The following is a 14,121-nucleotide window of genomic DNA, read 5'->3' on the forward strand; positions in this document are numbered from 1 at the left end:
CATATTCGGCACGACATATATATATATATATATATATATATATATATATATATATATATATATATATATATATATATATATATATATATATTTTATATTATCACACCGGCCGATTCCCACCAAGGCAGGGTGGCCCGAAAAAGAAAAACTTTCACCATCATTCACTCCATCACTGTCTTGCCAGAAGGGTGCTTTACACTACAGTTTTTAAACTGCAACATTAACACCCCTCCTTCAGAGTGCAGGCACTGTACTTCCCATCTCCAGGACTCAAGTCCGGCCTGCCGGTTTCCCTGAATCCCTTCATAAATGTTACTTTGCTCACACTCCAACAGCACGTCAAGTATTAAAAACCATTTGTCTCCATTCACTCCTATCAAACACGCTCACGCATGCCTGCTGGAAGTCCAAGCCCCTCGCACACAAAACCTCCTTTACCCCCTCCCTCCAACCCTTCCTAGGCCGACCCCTACCCCGCCTTCCTTCCACTACAGACTGATACACTCTTGAAGTCATTCTGTTTCGCTCCATTCTCTCTACATGTCCGAACCACCTCAACAACCCTTCCTCAGCCCTCTGGACAACAGTTTTGGTAATCCCGCACCTCCTCCTAACTTCCAAACTACGAAATTCTCTGCATTATATTCACACCACACATTGCCCTCAGACATGACATCTCCACTGCCTCCAGCCTTCTCCTCGCTGCAACATTCATCACCCACGCTTCACACCCATATAAGAGCGTTGGTAAAACTATACTCTCATACATTCCCCTCTTTGCCTCCAAGGACAAAGTTCTTTGTCTCCACAGACTCCTAAGTGCACCACTCACTCTTTTTCCCTCATCAATTCTATGATTCACCTCATCTTTCATAGACCCATCCGCTGACACGTCCACTCCCAAATATCTGAATACGTTCACCTCCTCCATACTCTCTCCCTCCAATCTGATATTCAATCTTTCATCACCTAATCTTTTTGTTATCCTCATAACCTTACTCTTTCCTGTATTCACCTTTAATTTTCTTCTTTTGCACACCCTACCAAATTCATCCACCAATCTCTGCAACTTCTCTTCAGAATCTCCCAAGAGCACAGTGTCATCAGCAAAGAGCAGCTGTGACAACTCCCACTTTGTGTGTGATTCTTTATCTTTTAACTCCACGCCTCTTGCCAAGACCCTCGCATTTACTTCTCTTACAACCCCATCTATAAATATATTAAACAACCACGGTGACATCACACATCCTTGTCTAAGGCCTACTTTTACTGGGAAAAAATTTCCCTCTTTCCTACATACTCTAACTTGAGCCTCACTATCCTCGTAAAAACTCTTCACTGCTTTCAGTAACCTACCTCCTACACCATACACTTGCAACATCTGCCACATTGCCCCCCTATCCACCCTGTCATACGCCTTTTCCAAATCCATAAATGCCACAAAGACCTCTTTAGCCTTATCTAAATACTGTTCACTTATATGTTTCACTGTAAACACCTGGTCCACACACCCCCTACCTTTCCTAAAGCCTCCTTGTTCATCTGCTATCCTATTCTCCGTCTTACTCTTAATTCTTTCAATTATAACTCTACCATACACTTTACCAGGTACACTCAACAGACTTATCCCCCTTTAATTTTTGCACTCTCTTTTATCCCCTTTGCCTTTATACAAAGGAACTATGCATGCTCTCTGCCAATCCCTAGGTACCTTACCCTCTTCCATACATTTATTAAATAATTGCACCAACCACTCCAAAACTATATCCCCACCTGCTTTTAACATTTCTATCTTTATCCCATCAATCCCGGCTGCCTTACCCCCTTTCATTTTACCTACTGCCTCACGAACTTCCCCCACACTCACAACTGGCTCTTCCTCACTCCTACAAGATGCTATTCCTCCTTGCCCTATACACGAAATCACAGCTTCCCTATCTTCATCAACATTTAACAATTCCTCAAAATATTCCTTCCATCTTCCCAATACCTCTAACTCTCCATTTAATAACTCTCCTCTCCTATTTTTAACTGACAAATCCATTTGTTCTCTAGGCTTTCTTAACTTGTTAATCTCACTCCAAAACTTTTTCTTATTTTCAACAAAATTTGTTGATAACATCTCACCCACTCTCTCATTTGCTCTCTTTTTACATTGCTTCACCACTCTCTTAACTTCTCTCTTTTTCTCCATATACTCTTCCCTCCTTGCATCACTTCTACTTTGTAAAAACTTCTCATATGCTAACTTTTTCTCCCTTACTACTCTCTTTACATCATCATTCCACCAATCGCTCCTCTTCCCTCCCGCACCCACTTTCCTGTAACCACAAACTTCTGCTGAACACTCCAACACTACATTTTTAAACCTACCCCATACCTCTTCGACCCCATTGCCTATGCTCTCATTAGCCCATCTATCCTCCAATAGCTGTTTATATCTTACCCTAACTGCCTCCTCTTTTAGTTTATAAACCTTCACCTCTCTCTTCCCTGATGCTTCTATTCTCCTTGTATCCCATCTACCTTTTACTCTCAGTGTAGCTACAACTAGAAAGTGATCTGATATATCTGTGGCCCCTCTATAAACATGTACATCCTGAAGTCTACTCAACAGTCTTTTATCTACCAATACATAATCCAACAAACTACTGTCATTTCGCCCTACATCATATCGTGTATACTTATTTATCCTCTTTTTCTTAAAATATGTATTACCTATAACTAAACCCCTTTCTATACAAAGTTCAATCAAAGGGCTCCCATTATCATTTACACCTGGCACCCCAAACTTACCTACCACACCCTCTCTAAAAGTTTCTCCTACTTTAGCATTCAAGTCCCCTACCACAATTACTCTCTCACTTGGTTCAAAGGCTCCTATACATTCACTTAACATCTCCCAAAATCTCTCTCTCTCCTCTGCATTCCTCTCTTCTCCAGGTGCATACACGCTTATTATGACCCACTTCTCGCATCAAACCTTTACTTTAATCCACATAATTCTTGAATTTACACATTCATATTCTCTTTTCTCCTTCCATAACTGATCATTTAACATTACTGCTACCCCTTCCTTTGCTCTAACTCTCTCAGATACTCCAGATTTAATCCCATTTATTTCCCCCCACTGAAACTCTCCGACCCCCTTCAGCTTTTATATATATATATATATATATATATATATATATATATATATATATATAAATATATATATATATATATATATATATATATATATATATATATATATATATATATATATATATATATATATTATTATCACACTGGCCGATTCCCACCAAGGCAAGGTGGCCCGAAAAAGGAAAACTTTCACCATCATTCACTCCATCACTGTCTTACCAGAAGGGTGCTTTACACTACAGTTTTTAAACTGCAACATTAACACCCCTCCTTCAGAGTGCAGGCACTGTACTTCCCATCTCCAGGACTCAAGTCCGGCCTGCCGGTTTCCCTGAACCCCTTCATAAATGTTACTTTGCTCACACTCCAACAGCACGTCAAGTATTAAAAACCATTTGTCTCCATTCACTCCTATCAAACACGCTCACGCATGCCTGCTGGAAGTCCAAGCCCCTCGCACGCAAAACCTCCTCTACCCCCTCCCTCCAACCTTTCCTAGGCCGACCCCTACAAGGCCTTCCTTCCACTACAGACTGATACACTCTTGAAGTCATTCTGTTTCGCTCCATTCTCTCTACATGTCCGAACCACCTCAACAACCTTTCCTCAGCCCTCTGGACAATAGTTTTGGTAATCCCGCACCTCCTCCTAACTTCCAAACTACGAATTCTCTGCATTATATTCACACCACACATTGCCCTCAGACATGACATCTCCACTGCCTCCAGCCTTCTCCTCGCTGCAACATTCATCACCCATGCTTCACACCCATATAAGAGCGTTGGTAAAACTATACTCTCATACATTCCCCTCTTTGCCTCCAAGGACAAAGTTCTTTGTCTCCACAGACTCCTAAGTGCACCACTCACCCTTTTCCCCTCATCAATTCTATGGTTCACCTCATCTTTCATAGACCCATCCGCTGACACGTCCACTCCCAAATATCTGAATACATTCACCTCCTCCATACTCTCTCCCTCCAATCCGATATCCAATCTTTCATCACCTAATCTTTTTGTTATCCTCATAACCTTACTCTTTCCTGTATTCACTTTTAATTTTCTTCTTTTGCACACCCTACCAAATTCATCCACCAATCTCTGCAACTTCTCTTCAGAATCTCCCAAGAGCACAGTGTCATCAGCAAAGAGCAACAGTGACAACTCCCACTTTATGCGTGATTCTTTATCTTTTAACTCCACGCCTCTTGCCAAGACCCTCGCATTTACTTCTCTTACAACCCCATCTATAAATATATTAAACAACCACGGTGACATCACACATCCTTGTCTAAGGCCTACTTTTACTGGGAAATAATTTCCCTCTTTCCTACATACTCTAACTTGAGCCTCACTATCCTCGTAAAAACTCTTCACTGCTTTCAGTAACCTACCTCCTACACCATACACCTGCAACATCTGCCACATTGCCCCCCTATCCACCTTGTCATATGCCTTTTCCAAATCCATAAATGCCACAAAGACCTCTTTAGCCTTATCTAAATACTGTTCACTTATATGTTTCACTGTAAACACCTGGTCCACACACCCCCTACCTTTCCTAAAGCCTCCTTGTTCATCTGCTATCCTATTCTCCGTCTTACTCTTAATTATTTCAATAATAACTCTACCATACACTTTACCAGGTATACTCAGCAGACTTATCCCCCTATAATTTTTGCACTCTCTTTTATCCCCTTTGCCTTTATACAAAGGAACTATGCATGCTCTCTGCCAATCCCTAGGTACCTTACCCTCTTCCATACATTTATTAAATAATTTCACAAACCACTCCAAAACTATATCCCCACCTGCTTTTAACATTTCTATCTTCATCCCATCAATCCCGGCTGCCTTACCCCCTTTCATTTTACCTACTGCCTCACGAACTTCCCCCACACTCACAACTGGCTCTTCCTCACTCCTAAAAGATGTTATTCCTCCTTGCCCTATACACGAAATCACAGCTCCCCTATCTTCATCATCATTTAACAGTTCCTCAAAATATTCCCTCCATCTTCCCAATACCTCTAACTCTCCATTTAATAATTCTCCTCTCCTATTTTTAACTGACAAATTCATTTGTTCTCTAGGCTTCCTTAACTTGTTAATCTCACTCTAAAACTTTTTCTTATTTTCAGTAAAATTTGTTGATAACTTCTCACCCACTCTCTCATTTGCTCTCTTTTTACATTGCTTCACCACTCTCTTAACCTCTCTCTTTTTCTCCATATACTCTTCCCTCCTTGCATCACTTCTACTTTGTAAAAACATATATATATATATATATATATATATATATATATATATATATATATATATATATATATATATATATATATATATATATATATATATATATATTAACTAGTGACACAGAAGCCCGAAGAGAAGGTAGCCAGTATATACAAGACAGGAGGGCGAGGCTTGAAATATAACGAGAAGTAGTGTTAGTACTAGTAGTAGTGGTGGTAGTACTAGTAGTAGTAGTAGTAGTAGTAGTAGTAATAGTAGTGGTGGTACTAGTAGTAGCAGTGATGGTAGTAGCAGTAGTACTAGTAGTGGTAGTAGTAACAGTAGTATTAGTAGTACTAGTAGTAGTGGTAGCAGTAGTAGTAGTAGTAGTAAGAGTGGTGGTAGCAGCAGTAGTAGTAGCAGTAGCGGTAGCAGCAGCAATAGCAGTAGTAGTAGTAGCGGTAGTAATTTAAGGACTAGAGACAGAGTAAGTCACATGTACAACAGTTGGGTATCTTCAGTGATTGAACGTTTCACCTAAGCGTTAGGTATCACCAGTTAAATACAGAGAATGTACTGTAGGCAGCTTGAGCTGGTCAGTCCGTCATCCTGATGTATAGCTCACCTCCATGGTCTGGAACGATGTGAAGGTGAGGCATGAGAATGGAGTCTTAAATACTCTTGAAGGTGAAGTGGAAGATCTCGAAGATGTTGCAGGGGACGGGATTCAATAGTAGAAGCAAGAAAGCAAGAACTGAGGAGCACGACAGCCAGATTCCAGGTAAGTATCGGCGTCTAGTCGAAGCTAAGAGGTGTATCCCATACCCCGGAGCGCCAGGCTTGTGACCAGGTATTTCATCAAATCCTGCCACATGCAGTGAACTTCCAAAGAGATTGTGGAATATTTAGCAATTCTCAAACGGGAGAAATTATCCTGGAGCTGGCTGTGAGTACTTTAATACAGACAGTGCAGGTTACAGGTTCGAATTCTGCTGTGGATTGATATATATATATATATATATATATATATATATATATATATATATATATATATATATATATATATATATATATATATATATATATATATATATATGCAAAACAACCACTATGAAAAATAGTGAAATTCTAAGCGCTTTCGTGACTGCTGACATTATCAAGGAACTATATAACACAAAACATCAACAAGAAGACATATAAAGAGGCAAGACTACACCTCACAGTCATGTCACCATAACATAAACTGCACCTCACAGTCACGTGACAGCACCCGACTCTATGAAGCTCACATGATACTCCAACAAAGCATTAAGATTTTTTATTTGTCTAATATATCATTAAATTCTTCCCAAATTTCATTAATTATAAATGAATCCAATTTATATAAACCAAAAGAAATATTAAAATTATTTTCAAAAGTCTTTTATATGAAACAAGATTCTATTATATTCGTGTCGACCAGAACTTCCTTCATGCAACTTTCTCAGACTTTTGAAAATCAATTGGATGGTTAAAATCTCTCACATAAATAGAACCTTAGAATTTTGTCCAATTCTAATGCTATATTTATGTTGTTTTAATCTTAGTTCGAGACTTTTACCAGTTTGGCCGTAATAAACTTTGTCGCAAATTTTACAAGGAATCTTATAGACACATCTGTCAGCATTTAGAGGGAAATTCTTTATCAAAAGCTTTTTTTTTTACTGTATCAATATTTTTAAATACAATTTTGATATTATAAGTCTTAAGAAGAGAAGGCATATCAACCAAGTTTTCATGGTAAGGGAGAACCAACATATTTTTAACTGAATAAGGTTGGTTGTCCCTTTTTGGACTGAAAAAAGTATTTTTAGCAATTTTAAAAGATTTATCAAATACGTTTCTTGGGTATTTCAGATCATTAGCTATTTCATAAATTTTGGATATTTCCTCATCTATGAACTCTGGACTACAAATACGGAAAGCTCTCAAGAACATTGATGAGAAAACAAACAGTTTAACTTTATCTTGATGTGAATAATAATAATTTAGTAAGGCTGATGCATGCAGGGGATGAGATGAAAAGCTGTAAGCCTTCTCCCTGAAAGCTGGCTGCCTTGGAGTAACGTGGTATTGGTCCAGTGTGGTGAGAAAGGCAAAGCACTGCGTACCTTGTTCCAAGGTTCGTAGGTTGAGTCTCCTTCGGCAAGAGATCAGAGTTTGTGTATATTTCGCCTGCTCTTGCGAATTCCTTGCATATATATATATATATATATATATATATATATATATATATATATATATATATATATATATATATATATATATATATATATATATATATATATATATATATATATATATATATATATATATATATATATATTATTATTATCACACCGGCCGATTCCCACCAAGGCAGGGTGGCCCGAAAAAGAAAAACTTTCACCATCATTCACTCCATCACTGTCTTGCCAGAAGGGTGCTTTACACTACAGTTTTTAAACTGCAACATTAACACCCCTCCTTCAGAGTGCAGGCACTGTACTTCCCATCTCCAGGACTCAAGTCCGGCCTGCCGGTTTCCCTGAATCCCTTCATAAATGTTACTTTGCTCACACTCCAACAGCACGTCAAGTATTAAAAACCATTTGTCTCCATTCACTCCTATCAAACACGCTCACGCATGCCTGCTGGAAGTCCAAGCCCCTCGCACACAAAACCTCCTTTACCCCCTCCCTCCAACCCTTCCTAGGCCGACCCCTACCCCGCCTTCCTTCCACTACAGACTGATACACTCTTGAAGTCATTCTGTTTCGCTCCATTCTCTCTACATGTCCGAACCACCTCAACAACCCTTCCTCAGCCCTCTGGACAACAGTTTTGGTAATCCCGCACCTCCTCCTAACTTCCAAACTACGAATTCTCTGCATTATATTCACACCACACATTGCCCTCAGACATGACATCTCCACTGCCTCCAGCCTTCTCCTCGCTGCAACATTCATCACCCACGCTTCACACCCATATAAGAGCGTTGGTAAAACTATACTCTCATACATTCCCCTCTTTGCCTCCAAGGACAAAGTTCTTTGTCTCCACAGACTCCTAAGTGCACCACTCACTCTTTTTCCCTCATCAATTCTATGATTCACCTCATCTTTCATAGACCCATCCGCTGACACGTCCACTCCCAAATATCTGAATACGTTCACCTCCTCCATACTCTCTCCCTCCAATCTGATATTCAATCTTTCATCACCTAATCTTTTTGTTATCCTCATAACCTTACTCTTTCCTGTATTCACCTTTAATTTTCTTCTTTTGCACACCCTACCAAATTCATCCACCAATCTCTGCAACTTCTCTTCAGAATCTCCCAAGAGCACAGTGTCATCAGCAAAGAGCAGCTGTGACAACTCCCACTTTGTGTGTGATTCTTTATCTTTTAACTACACGCCTCTTGCCAAGACCCTCGCATTTACTTCTCTTACAACCCCATCTATAAATATATTAAACAACCACGGTGACATCACACATCCTTGTCTAAGGCCTACTTTTACTGGGAAAAAATTTCCCTCTTTCCTACATACTCTAACTTGAGCCTCACTATCCTCGTAAAAACTCTTCACTGCTTTCAGTAACCTACCTCCTACACCATACACTTGCAACATCTGCCACATTGCCCCCCTATCCACCCTGTCATACGCCTTTTCCAAATCCATAAATGCCACAAAGACCTCTTTAGCCTTATCTAAATACTGTTCACTTATATGTTTCACTGTAAACACCTGGTCCACACACCCCCTACCTTTCCTAAAGCCTCCTTGTTCATCTGCTATCCAATTCTCCGTCTTACTCTTAATTCTTTCAATTATAACTCTACCATACACTTTACCAGGTACACTCAACAGACTTATCCCCCTATAATTTTTGCACTCTCTTTTATCCCCTTTGCCTTTATACAAAGGAACTATGCATGCTCTCTGCCAATCCCTAGGTACCTTACCCTCTTCCATACATTTATTAAATAATTGCACCAACCACTCCAAAACTATATCCCCACCTGCTTTTAACATTTCTATCTTTATCCCATCAATCCCGGCTGCCTTACCCCCTTTCATTTTACCTACTGCCTCACGAACTTCCCCCACACTCACAACTGGCTCTTCCTCACTCCTACAAGATGTTATTCCTCCTTGCCCTATACACGAAATCACAGCTTCCCTATCTTCATCAACATTTAACAATTCCTCAAAATATTCCTTCCATCTTCCCAATACCTCTAACTCTCCATTTAATAACTCTCCTCTCCTATTTTTAGCTGACAAATCCATTTGTTCTCTAGGCTTTCTTAACTTGTTAATCTCACTCCAAAACTTTTTCTTATTTTCAACAAAATTTGTTGATAACATCTCACCCACTCTCTCATTTGCTCTCTTTTTACATTGCTTCACCACTCTCTTAACCTCTCTCTTCCCTCCTTGCATCACTTCTACTTTGTAAAAACTTCTCATATGCTAACTACTGTCATTTCGCCCTACATCATATCGTGTATACTTATTTATCCTCTTTTTCTTAAAATATGTATTACCTATAACTAAACCCCTTTCTATACAAAGTTCAATCAAAGGGCTCCCATTATCATTTACACCTGGCACCCCAAACTTACCTACCACACCCTCTCTAAAAGTTTCTCCTACTTTAGCATTCAAGTCCCCTACCACAATTACTCTCTCACTTGGTTCAAAGGCTCCTATACATTCACTTAACATCTCCCAAAATCTCTCTCTCTCCTCTGCATTCCTCTCTTCTCCAGGTGCATACACGCTTATTATGACCCACTTCTCGCATCCAACCTTTACTTTAATCCACATAATTCTTGAATTTACACATTCATATTCTCTTTTCTCCTTCCATAACTGATCATTTAACATTACTGCTACCCCTTCCTTTGCTCTAACTCTCTCAGATACTCCAGATTTAATCCCATTTATTTCCCCCCACTGAAATTCTCCTACCCCCTTCAGCTTTGTTTCGCTTAGGGCCAGGACATCCAACTTCTTTTCATTCATAACATCAGCAATCATCTGTTTCTTGTCATCCGCACTACATCCACGCACATTTAAGCAACCCAGTTTTATAAAGTTTTTCTTCTTCTCTTTTTTAGTAATTGTATACAGGAGAAGGGGTTACTAGCCCATTGCTCCCGGCATTTTAGTCGCCTCATATATATATATATATATATATATATATATATATATATATATATATATATATATATATATATATATATATATATATATATATATATATATATATGTATATACATATATATATATATATATATATATATATATATATATATATATATATATATATATATATATATATATATATATATATATACATATCTTTCTTTCAACACACCGGCCGTATCCCACCGAGGTGGGGTGGCCCAAAAGGAAAAACAAAAGTTTCTCCTTTTACAATTAGTAATATATACAGGAGAAGAGGTTACTAGCCCCTTGCTCCCGGCATTTTAGTCGCCTCTTACAACACGCATGGCTTACGGAGGAAGAATTCTGTTCCACTTCCCCATGGAGATATATATACATACATATATATATATATATATATATATATATATATATATATATATATATATATATATATATATATATATATATATATATATATATATATATATGTCGTGCCGAATAGGCAGAATTTGCGCTCAATAATCTCGCCAAAATCATTCTGAACCTAACGAAAAAAATATATTTCACTGTGTTTGGTTAGTATTAAATTACTGTAAACAAATCTAAAATATATTTAGTTGGGTTAAGCTAAAATAAATTGCTCTTGTTATAATAAGGTTAGGTAAGTTTTCTAAGATTCTTTTGGAGCAAAATTAAAATTTTTTACATTAACATTAATGAAAAAAATATATCTTTAAACGTATAAGAGAAAATTTTGGAAAGGACTTAATTTTAAATGAGTTCTTGCTAATTGACCAGTTTTACATATTCGGCACGACATATATATATATATATATATATATATATATATATATATATATATATATATATATATATATATATATATATATATATATATATATATATATATATATATATATGTATATATACATATATATATATATATATATATATATATATATATATATATATATATATATATATATATATATATATATATATAGGTATATGTATATATAGGTATATATATATGTATATATATATATATATATATATATATATATATATATATATATATATATATATATATATATATATATATATATATATATATATAATATATATATATATATATATATATATATATATATATATATATATATATATATATATAGGTAGTAGGTTGGTAGACAGCAACCACCCAGGGAAGTACTACCGTCCTGCCAGATGACTGTGAAACAGAAACCTGTAACTGTTTTGCATGATGGTAGGATTGATGGTTTCTTTTTCTGTCTCATAAACACGCTAGATAACAGGGATATCTTGCTACTCCTACTTACACTTTGGTCACACTTCACAGACACGCACATGCATATATATATACATACATCTAGGTTTTTCTCCTTTTTCTAAATAGCTCTTGTTCTTCTTTATTTCTTCTATTGTCCAAGGGGAAGTGGAAAAGAATCTTTCCTTCGTAAGCCATGCGTGTCGTATGAGGCGACTAAAATGCCGGGAGCAATGGGCTAGTAACCCCTTCTCCTGTAGACACTTACTAAAAGAGAAGAAGAAAAACTTTATAAAACTGGGATGCTTAAATGTGCGTGGATGTAGTGCGGATGACAAGAAACAGATGATTGCTGATGTTATGAATGAAAAGATGTTGGATGTCCTGGCCCTAAGCGAAACAAAGCTGAATCGGGAAGGAGAGTTTCAGTGGGGGGAAATAAATGGGATTAAATCTGGAGTATCTGAGAGAGTTAGAGCAAAGGAAGGGGTAGCAGTAATGTTAAATGATCAGTTATGGAAGGAGAAAAGAGAATATGAATGTGTAAATTCAAGAATTATGTGGATTAAAGTAAAGGTTGGATGCGAGAAGTGGGTCATAATAAGCGTGTATGCACCTGGAGAAGAGAGGAATGCAGAGGAGAGAGAGAGATTTTGGGAGATGTTAAGTGAATGTATAGGAGCCTTTGAACCAAGTGAGAGAGTAATTGTGGTAGGGGACCTGAATGCTAAAGTAGGAGAAACTTTTAGAGAGGGTGTGGTAGGTAAGTTTGGGGTGCCAGGTGTAAATGATAATGGGAGCCCTTTGATTGAACTTTGTATAGAAAGGGGTTTAGTTATAGGTAATACATATTTTAAGAAAAAGAGGATAAATAAGTATACAAGATATGATGTAGGGCGAAATGACAGTAGTTTGTTGGATTATGTATTGGTAGATAAAAGACTGTTGAGTAGACTTCAGGATGTACATGTTTATAGAGGGGCCACAGATATATCAGATCACTTTCTAGTTGTAGCTACACTGAGAGTGAAAGGTAGATGGGATACAAGTAGAGTAGAAGCATCAGAGAAGAGAGAGGTGAAGGTTTATAAACTAAAAGAGGAGGCAGTTAGGGTAAGATATAAACAGCTATTGGAGGATAGATGGGCTAATGAGAGCATAGGCAATGGGGTCGAAGAGGTATGGGGTAGGATTAAAAATTTAGTGTTAGAGTGTTCAGCAGAAGTTTGTGGTTACAGGAAAGTGGGTGCGGGAGGGAAGAGGAGCGATTGGTGGAATGATGATGTAAAGAGAGTAGTAAGGGAGAAAAAGTTAGCATATGAGAAGTTTTTACAAAGTAGAAGTGATGCAAGGAGGGAAGAGTATATGGAGAAAAAGAGAGAGGTTAAGAGAGTGGTGAAGCAATGTAAAAAGAGAGCAAATGAGAGAGTGGGTGAGATGTTATCAACAAATTTTGTTGAAAATAAGAAAAAGTTTTGGAGTGAGATTAACAAGTTAAGAAAGCCTAGAGAACAAATGGATTTGTCAGTTAAAAATAGGAGAGGAGAGTTATTAAATGGAGAGTTAGAGGTATTGGGAAGATGGAGGGAATATTTTGAGAAATTGTTAAATGTTGATGAAGATAGGGAAGCTGTGATTTCGTGTATAGGACAAGGAGGAATAACATCTTGTAGGAGTGAGGAAGAGCCAGTTGTGAGTGTGGGGGAAGTTCGTGAGGCAGTAGGTAAAATGAAAGGGGGTAAGGCAGCCGGGATTGATGGGATAAAGATAGAAATGTTAAAAGCAGGTGGGGATATAGTTTTGGAGTGGTTGGTGCAATTATTTAATAAATGTATGGAAGAGGGTAAGGTACCTAGGGATTGGCAGAGAGCATGCATAGTTCCTTTGTATAAAGGCAAAGGGGATAAAAGAGAGTGCAAAAATTATAGGGGGATAAGTCTGCTGAGTATACCTGGTAAAGTGTATGGCAGAGTTATTATTGAAAGAATTAAGAGTAAGACGGAGAATAGGATAGCAGATGAACAAGGAGGCTTTAGGAAAGGTAGGGGGCGTGTGGACCAGGTGTTTACAGTGAAACATATAAGTGAACAGTATTTAGATAAGGCTAAAGAGGTCTTTGTGGCATTCATGGATATGGAAAAGGCGTATGACAGGGTGGATAGGGGGGCAATGTGCCAGATGTTGCAAGTGTATGGTGTAGGAGGTAGGTTACTGAAAGCAGTGAAGAGTTTTTACGAGGATAGTGAGGCTCAAG

The sequence above is a fragment of the Cherax quadricarinatus genome, chromosome 10 (assembly GCF_038502225.1).
Source record: "Cherax quadricarinatus isolate ZL_2023a chromosome 10, ASM3850222v1, whole genome shotgun sequence".
Lineage (NCBI taxonomy): Eukaryota > Metazoa > Arthropoda > Malacostraca > Decapoda > Parastacidae > Cherax > Cherax quadricarinatus.